General features: G+C 37.3%; 1 pseudogene; it reads right to left on the minus strand.

The window, feature by feature from the left end:
* LOC107746228 (GTPase IMAP family member 8-like) overlaps positions 1 to 1,556 on the minus strand; it is a 6,178-nt pseudogene extending 4,622 nt beyond the window's left edge.
* Positions 1,557 to 9,892: the final 8,336 nt, after the last annotated feature.

The raw sequence follows: 9,892 nt of genomic DNA on the forward strand, positions 1-9,892 counted from the left end.
GTTAAAACAACAATTACGATATTATCGCAGACGATATATATCGCACACCCCTACTACTAGGTACTTATACTATATTGACTGGGTTAAATAGAATTGCATTTCTAAAAAGAGACTAAAATACAATTTTCATTGACTAAAACTAGACTAAATGTCATCAGTTTTCGTCGACTAAAACTAGACTAGACTAAAAAGAGTATGAACGTGACTAAAACTAATAAAAACTAAAATGACAGTTTCACACAAAGACTAGACTAAAACTAAAATTAAAACAGGCCGCCAAAAACAACACTACCTGTCAGGCAGTTGTGCTTCAAGTGTTACCATCTCCTAGGCCTAGCCTGTGGTTAGGAGCTACCTAGTCTCCTTTTGCCTCTGAGTCAGAAGCTTCCCCATCCCTGACCTGCCTGTTCTCCTGTTGTTTGCTCTGGCTTATTGTGTGGACTGTCTTCCTGCCTCATCCTCTTGTGTTCCCATTTTGTTAATAAGCTCTTTCCCCTGTCCATTCTGCATTTGGGTCCTCCCTTGACAGTTGACCGTGACAGTTACCTGATGTATGCTTTTGTGTCATTGCTTCCTGTGGTCTCCATGTCTCCCTTTCCACAGACAGGGATGAGCTGCAGTTGAGGAGAAAATAAATTAATCAATCGATACGTTGTTTCTGGAATGGATACAATCATGAGGATAAACTCGGATTTTTAGTCTTACCTTTCGTGCTTGTATATGTGCAAATCAGGCACACTCTTCCAACATGTCATAAGTGGTTTGATTAAGTCACTTTGCTTCAGATTTTTGTTAAAATCACACACTTTCCTTCCACTTTGATAGAGAACCCGTTCCAGGTTATCATTTGCTACTTTGTTTGGCCTTGCTGATGTCTTATCATCGCTACTGACCATAACTACAAGAGTATTTTCCTCCTTTTTCTTTCCGAACATCTGCTGAAAATGTGCAAATGTTTCTACATCCCTCTGAGAAACATGGCTATGTTGCAGAACAAACAAAATCATGCATGGACACCTAGGTGATGTCTCCATATACCTCTTAATTACAGTCTGCGGCTCATTAATAACAGTAATCCATTGGACACCTATCTCCACTGATACCTCTTCATCAAATGTGGACTACTCTGGCAGGAACTGTTCAAAACCAAGAATATTATTTCCCACCTGACACTTACACCAGCTGTTTGCACCCAGCAGAAAAATGCCTCCACAGAACTCTTCAGTGTGGCCATCTCCTGTAAAGAAGTTCAAAAAAGCATTTATTAAGATTAAAGCACACCTAATGACCTAACATTAATTAATGAGCAACATTTTCAGTTCAAAATACATTCACGTTAATATGGGTGTTCCCTTGGAATCAGTCCTAAGACATGGGGATTGCTAGTACCACACAGTACCAGTTGAGTTAAAGCTGAGCTCTAAATCTAACTCTATTTTAGATAACATCAGTGAGTCTCTGAAACATGCTCAAATGTATAAATGTTTCAAAGATTCCCCACTATTGAGCCTTATCTATGTAAAATTCAAACACTTTAGAAGCGTACCTTTTGACATACTGAAACCAGCATAAAGTTTTAAAATATTTCACAAAAAAGCAGACAAAACTTCAGAAGCTTTTTTTTTTTTTTTTTTTGGAAAGAATTTCTGGTAAGCGTTTGCAGTAACTGAAAGTGAAAATCCAGCGGGGTTGATTATTATTTTTTTGAACAAGGTAAAGGGGTGGATAACAATAATCACCTCTGAATGTGCTTACTAAACTCACTTTACACTGAGAGTTACATTCTGTGTGTATTCGCATGCACATAATGGCTAGAGTATGTATAGCTGTGTATAGAGAGTGAGAGAAATACATGAGGTGAACATCACTTCAGCATTTGGTTTATTTATAATCTTCCATTTCAGGTACAAAGTTATTTAAAAACTTGTATTTAAAGTGTGTGTGTGTGTGCATAGTCTTTTTTTTCCATAAAATGTAAATTAATTCTTAGAAATATCTTATTTTGATTTCCAGGAAAAATAAAATGCTTGATATGAATGTACATTTTTGGGTGAATGATGACATCTAGTACTATGAGGTGAATTGTGTAATTTCTGTAGCCAACATGTTATTGCAAAAATAATTATAGTTTCTAGTTTTCTGAGCTAGAAATTGGCATGCCTAAAAGCAGTTCAGTGTTTTGAGAGCACCATGTACCCAAAGTGTTTTTAACCATGAATGGCTAATTTAAATTTGTCTCTATAAATGTGCCTCACATCCTGAAGCCAAAACATTTTGATCGCCCCCTGGTGGCTAGTTGCAGTATAGGTTATACACTCCACCGACTGTTTTGTTGTTGTTTTTACACAGTGACAGTCTATATTTATAACTGTGATAGAAGTATTTTACCACCAGAAAAAAATTACACCCTTAACCTTTAATGTCAGTATTCCCACAGTCACTGAAAACTGGTTTCCAGACCTGGAAAAATCATGGAAATTTATAGTTATTATATAGTAAATACACATGCTTCTGTACCCAGCTGTTAAATATTTAGGAACAGATTTGCTAACAGCTTATTAACAACTTTTCACTCCTATCAGTGGTTTTATGGGATTGCAGCCTAGTGCTAATTTGCCCTGTTTAATAAATCTGGTCCTTAATTGTAGATTATACTATTTGTGATCTCTTTTGTAACGATTTTTAAAATCATTATTTAGTCTTCCAAATAATTGAGAAATAAGATTAATGGTACACTAATCAGCCACAGCATTAAATCCACTTGTTTAATATCATGTAGGCCCCACTTGTGTTGCCAAAACAGCTCTGGTGGATCTAGACCTTAGACATGGAGTCCACAAAACCTCTGAATGTGTCATGTGGTATCTGGCACCAAGACATTGGCAGCAGATCGTTTAAGCTGCAAGTTGCGAGGTCGGGCTTCATGGATTGGATTTGTTGGTCCAGCACTTTCAATAGATGCTGAATCGGATTGAAATCTGGGGAATATATAATAAATAAATAAATAAATAAATAATATTAATTATAAACCAAATTCTGAAGTGCAACCTTCAGTTGTAAACAAATGCCTCAATTTGTTTACACTTTGCATTTTTATGTGATTATATCATGTTCTGTGGAGTGACTTTCTAACTCTGTAACTCTTACTGCCACTCCTGATTTATTTATTCCATGGTTACCACCAGTATTTGACTGGTCATGTGACCTCAGTTTACCCAATGAAAGGTGGCCTGCCATATGTAGAATAAAATCTTTTTTTTATAGGCCAATGATATGACGGGAGTGCCATTTTTTAAAATGTCTTTTGAAGTGGACCAAACTAATTAGTGCACCAGGCCATGTAGTCTGCCTTTAGGGGGAGCTCTCGCGACAGGTTTATTCCCCTCATGCGCGAGGACAGCATACTTGAGGGGAACATCCAGTGTTGCCAAGTCCGCGATTTTTCTTTTTTTTTTTGGTTGAAGAGACCCCAATTACGTGATATTTAGCCCCTGGAATGCGAATTTTACCAGGGGAACCCCGCCAAAACACGTGTATTTTACCCCTCGGAACGCGATTTTTAACGGGGGACCCCTCGAAACGCGATTGGGCTAGTTTTGGGCCAGTTTTGAGTAGCGATTGGGTGGATTTTGGGCCAGTTTTGAGAAGCGATTAGGTGGGTTTTGTTGTGAAAACCTGGCAACCCTGAGAACATCGCATCAGTGTTTGGTTTATTTATAATCTCCCATTTCATGTAGAAAGTTCTTTAAAACACGGTATACAGTCAAAACTCGTGTGTTTGTATATTTATAAACGTATATGAATGTTAATTAACGAACACTGGACATTTGACTGACCATCCGATATATACCTTGTCATAAAGTAGGTGTCATGCATGGCCGGGGCCAGATTCTCCTTGTGCCCCCCCAAAAAATGTCCAGCCAAAAATAAATAAATACAAAATAAGAATTAAACACGTATTATTTGTACTATCTAAATAAGGATCAGTCACTTTGTTCAAAGGAAAAATGGACAATTATGCACATAATGACATTTGAACTCATAGCCACAAAATCGTATTATAAATAATAATAAAAAGCTAACCGTAACATCCAAGCAGAAAACACAACAGTGCATTTCTGTTCAGTGAAGTATAAAATTGCCTTTATTACAATCACAATCAAAAATATCTCCATTTGAAGTGGACTTTGAGCTTTGTAACTTTGCAGATCTTTTTTATGCTCAAACAGCAACATTACAGACTAACTAAAGTTGAAAAAGTGAAAAAGCATAATAAGACCCCTTTAAATGTTTTCTTTATAACGGTTATGGGAGGACGCTTAATTCACCGCGTTGCGTTCTTATTCTGTACCATTCTCCTTGCCTGTAGGCTACATATATTTACATAAAAAGGCTAAACAAAATAATCACATTCATGTACATGTTGTTTTTATTCTACACACACACACACACACACACACACATATGAGTTTACATTTTTGGGTGAACTATCACCTCAAGTATTGCAAGGTGAAATGCGTAATTTCTGTACCAATAGTGGCCAAAATGTTATTGCAAAAATAATAATAGTTTCTTTTTTTTTCCGAGCTATAAATTGGCATGCCTAAAATCAGTTCATTGTTTTGAGAGCTCCATATACCCACAGTGCTTACCCATGAATGGCTAATTTATATTTGGCCCTGTCCCAAATCGCACTCTAAACCCTCGCGGTCTTCCTCTGAGTCCACACTTTCGTGACGTAATGCCGCTTTGACTGTCGGGTAGAAGTCTGCTGCGGAGCTCGCCTCAGTGCGGGCTCGGCAGAATTGCGCATCGAGGGCACATAGCGGTCACAAAGGGGGTGCTGGCGAGCACCATTTGGGACAGGGCCTTAGTCTCTATCAAGTGTGCCTCACACATCCTGAAGCCGAAATTAAGCCAAAACATTTTGATCACCCCTGCTGGCTAGATGAAGTAAACTATGCCCTCTCTATGTAAACAAATTGGACGTGAGCCAAACTAAAAAAAGACACATCCATTTTTTTTACAGTCTATGGTCCATATATTTATAACTGTGATGAAATATTTTACCATCAGAAAAAATTACACCCTTCACCTTTAATGTCAGGGTTCCCACAGTGATGGAAAACCTTGATTTATTGTTTTAATAGTCTGATTTCCAGACCTGGAAAAGTAATAGAAATGTATAGTTATTATATATACATGCCTCTATGCTCACCTGTAAAATATTTAGGGCCAGATTTACTGACAGCTTACTAACAACTTTAAAATCATTATTTAGTCTTATTATTTTTTCTTATTGGTTTTATTTTAAATAATTAAGTTAATTATCTGAATAATTGAAGTTAATTATCTGAATAATTAAAAGGAAAAGAAAATCAAAGGTCATCCTGGTCTTCAGTGTTGTCTGCACTTTACTAATGACATAATGATTCTCTTGTGACCAATCAGCACTTTTACCTTTTTTGGACCATGTTAATTATCTGACAAAATGTGTAATGCTCTAGAGAGGCTATTAGCACTTATCACAAATGTTTGGCATCCATAATGATGTCGCCTCCTTCAATGTAAAATTAAGTGTCTAAAGAAAAAAAAGTCTTCAGCCTTGTCTCTAGTGTCCTCTGTGCTTGTCTTACGATGCAATAATTCCGTGAACTCTTTTGTGACCAATCAACACTTTTACCGTGCCCTGTTTTTTGTTAAAATGTGTAACTCTCTTGAGAGTCTGTTAGCACTTTTCACAGACATTTGTCATCCATAGTCTCATTAAACATGCTGTTAAAGCCTAACAGTCAAAGGTGTTATGTAAACTGATTTGAGCTGATGCAACCAGAGCTGTTGTAGAGATTGTAGCTGAGATCCCAACATCTTTTAGACCTTGTATTTAAGTTTTCATTATCTGTTTGAAAAAAATACATTACACATTAATGAATAAATCAGTATATATACAATTATTTAATTTTAGAAGTGTCATTAAATCAAAACAGACTTGTGATTTCATGACATTGATTACTGCTTTATTTAATCAGAAACACAAGTATCTTAATGTTATTTGTGTTTTACTTAAATTTTATTAGGTGTACAGTGCCCCCTAAAATAAATAAAATGCCTTTCCAGAGGGGCATTGGGAACCGGGGGAGGCTGCCACGTAATTCTGTACTTGCGCTCTCAAATTAAATGCAGCGATCCAAAAGAGTCAATCTAACCAACATTCAGGCAAATACTCGCTTCAAGAATGACCACACTGCTGACTTTATCTTATCGCTAGCACACCTTGAGCAAGTGTGAGTTACTCATCTTATCGGCAAGGTATATTGGCATCATTTTTCATATCGGGCTGATGCCGATATTTAAATTTTAAGCCTTTATCGGCTGATTCCGATAACGTTTCAAAAATATTGTGCATATGAAATTTCATCATATAGATTTGGAACTGGAAATTCTGTCACATTTATGTAGACCCATATCTTTCCAAATGGAAAATCATGGAATCATGGAAAAATAATTGATATTCATAGGTAAATAGGTGTGGGAACCCTGTTGTGAATGCTGTGTGTATGAGAGTCCTAGAGAAAAGAAGGTAGGTACAATAGAGAGGTAATCGTCGGCTTCATCATATCTAAGAAGAAAAGGACAAAAATTTTAGTAATCCTGTCAAACTCCATCATGAAGGTATGTGTTAAAAGGAAAAGAAAATCAAAGGTCATCCTGGTCTTCAGTGTTGTCTGCATTTTACTAATGACATAATGATTCTCTTGCGCTTCAAGAATGACCACACTGCTGACTTTATCTTATCGCTAGCACACCTTGAGCAAGTGTGAGTTACTCATCTTATCGGCAAGGTATATTGGCATCATTTTTCATATCGGGCTGATGCCGATATTTAAATTTTAAGCCTTTATCGGCTGATTCCGATAACGTTTCAAAAATATTGTGCATATGAAATTTCATCATATAGATTTGGAACTGGAAATTCTGTCACATTTATGTAGACCCATATCTTTCCAAATGGAAAATCATGGAATCATGGAAAAATAATTGATATTCATAGGTAAATAGGTGTGGGAACCCTGTTGTGAATGCTGTGTGTATGAGAGTCCTAGAGAAAAGAAGGTAGGTACAATAGAGAGGTAATCGTCGGCTTCATCATATCTAAGAAGAAAAGGACAAAAATTTTAGTAATCCTGTCAAACTCCATCATGAAGGTATGTGTTAAAAGGAAAAGAAAATCAAAGGTCATCCTGGTCTTCAGTGTTGTCTGCATTTTACTAATGACATAATGATTCTCTTGTGACCAATCAGCACTTTTACCTTTTTTGGACCATGTTAATTATCTGACAAAATGTGTAATGCTCTAGAGAGGCTATTAGCACTTATCACAAATGTTTGGCATCCATAATGATGTCGCCTCCTTCAATGTAAAATTAAGTGTCTAAAGAAAAAAAAGTCAAAAGACTGAGTCAAAGTTCAGCCTTGTCTCTAGTGTCCTCTGTGCTTGCCTTATGATGCAATAATTCCGTGAACTCTTTTGTGACCAATCAACACTTTTACCGTGCCCTGTTTTTTGTTAAAATGTGTAACTCTCTTGCGGCTAAATGTTCTTGTTGTTCTTCTTTTATCAGCTGATAACTCATGTAGATCTTATAAAATGTGTAAATGTCAAAACAGCTCCAGGAATTCCTCTGTTGCTCACACAGATACCAGCAGTAAGGAGACCGTGGTTCCAACCCCTGTACTGAACTGTAATAGACAACATGCCATTGACTGATTTTGTTTTATGGGAGTTAAGATTGTGGTATTTTTCAGAGGCAGTCAAATGCATATGAAGCTCAAAGCAGGACAATGTGTAGTTGAACAGTCTGAGCACCTTGCTGTTGTTTGTGCCATTTGCGACCACCATCATTACAGATATTGTCCTTCTACCACACAATCGAATCATCCTTGTCTGTCTCTGTTGTGGCTACCCAACCATTTCAGGGTAATGGTGGTGCAGATTGAGATGAGAATATTACATTTTCTAATGTAAAATAATGTCTATAAAAATGAGAAAGAGAGAGCATATATTTTGCTTTCTTGGTGGTAAAGCAAGCAAGAGCAGCCTAATGGCTCTGTTATAAATAATGATGCATTAACATGGAACTTGCAGTTCATTCAGTGAGTCATATGATAAATCAGAATCTGCTTTGATGGATTTGGTTAGTTAATTCCGTGAAGTATTCACTGATTCAGCTTTCTGCAACACACTTGTGCCACACTTGTGATTACTGCATTGAGTTCATTTTTATGGCCTTAACCATCTTTTTAACACCAATCACATCCTGTGCTTTCTCATTCATGCGTCTTTCTTTCACTCTACACAGTCCTACGCTTTGGGGGTACATTTACATACAGGGATATACATGCAAATGTCTGAGACCTTTGGTAATGTGCTTTTCGTTTAGTTGCACCTAAAAGGTTTTCTCACAGATTTGCATGAGAAAATGAGACAAAAAATGTGGATTTTATGGCATTTGTATGTATATTATCTTTGTTTGCAGGGCTCGAAATTAACTTTTTTACTTGGTAGCACTGGTGCGCCCAACTTCAAAAAGTTAGGAGCACCAGCAAAAATTTACGAGCACGCACCAAAAATTTATGAGCATCACAACTACAAATTATATATTAACAGATTTTTGTCACGGGTTGCTACTGTGAGGAGCACGGAGCGAGGAACGAGGAGACCAGGAGTACAAAACAAAAGGAGTTTAATTCTTTTTTTCAGGGAATCACACGTAGCACAAGGAGTTGACAAACAATTCCAGACAAGGGAGAACAGAACGGGCTAGAACTAAATAGGGCAGATAACGAGGGGCAGACAGGTGATGGGGATACCTAATAACAAGGAACAGGTGATACTAATAATGGGAAAAGGAACTGGAAGGACCAAATAAGGACAACAGGAACATACACGTGACAGATCGCCCCCCTCCCGGACGGCGCGTCCCGTGCCGTAACAGTACCATCAGGGAGGGGGGTGGGCGGAGACAAGGAGAGCCTCCAGGGTGGTTCCAATTTAAAAAAAATATATGAGATGACAACAAGGTAATGATGGATGAAATGACTAAAGATTAGTTCGAGTGATATGTGATCATATTGGACAGTTATTAAAGTTTCCATGTTTCCTCTTTTCCTAGTAGTGCCTCTAGATATTTAACTAATCAAACACAGAGCTATGGAGATAGGTTACAGAAGCTGTAAAGAGCAGTTTTGGTGGACTGTTTATTAAAAGAGCCCAGCCTAGTTTGACTAACAAGAATTACTGAGCAGATGTTTTTTTAATAGGTGATGCTGTAATTATTGAATCTAGATCTAGTTGGCCAATTTACTTTACTTTCATTTAAACTGACCTAAGGTACACAGGTCATGGGAACTGATGAGGTCATTGTTATAAGTCATATTGTTATTGGCTGATTGACATAATCACATCATATTCAAACTTTACTCTTCAGTTGATTGTAGTTAATTAAAAATGTTTTTTTTTTTAACTTGTAATATGCTGGAATCTATGTTAATGCTAATGGGGTCAGAAAAAAAATTATTTAATATTATATTGTTATAGTGATATTTTGACGCTACCTCCATAATGTTACGTATCCGGTCCATGAACTTCTGTCTGCTAGCCATCAGAGGTCACCCTTTCCATTTTCATTGACTCTCGCACTACACACTGTTGCATATCACCCGGGACTACATATCCCATCATTCATTGCACTGATTGCACACAGCTGTTTCATATCACTCACTCACTATTTAACACTCACTCTGATCCCTTCCCGCGGCCGAGTATTGTATGCGCTTATCGCAAGCAGTGATAGCTACTTTACAGAGCCCTCGTTAGTTTCCCAGCCCAGCC

This window comes from Sinocyclocheilus rhinocerous, unplaced genomic scaffold (genome assembly GCF_001515625.1).
Source record: "Sinocyclocheilus rhinocerous isolate Xijiao unplaced genomic scaffold, SAMN03320098_v1.1 scaffold4545, whole genome shotgun sequence".
Lineage (NCBI taxonomy): Eukaryota > Metazoa > Chordata > Actinopteri > Cypriniformes > Cyprinidae > Sinocyclocheilus > Sinocyclocheilus rhinocerous.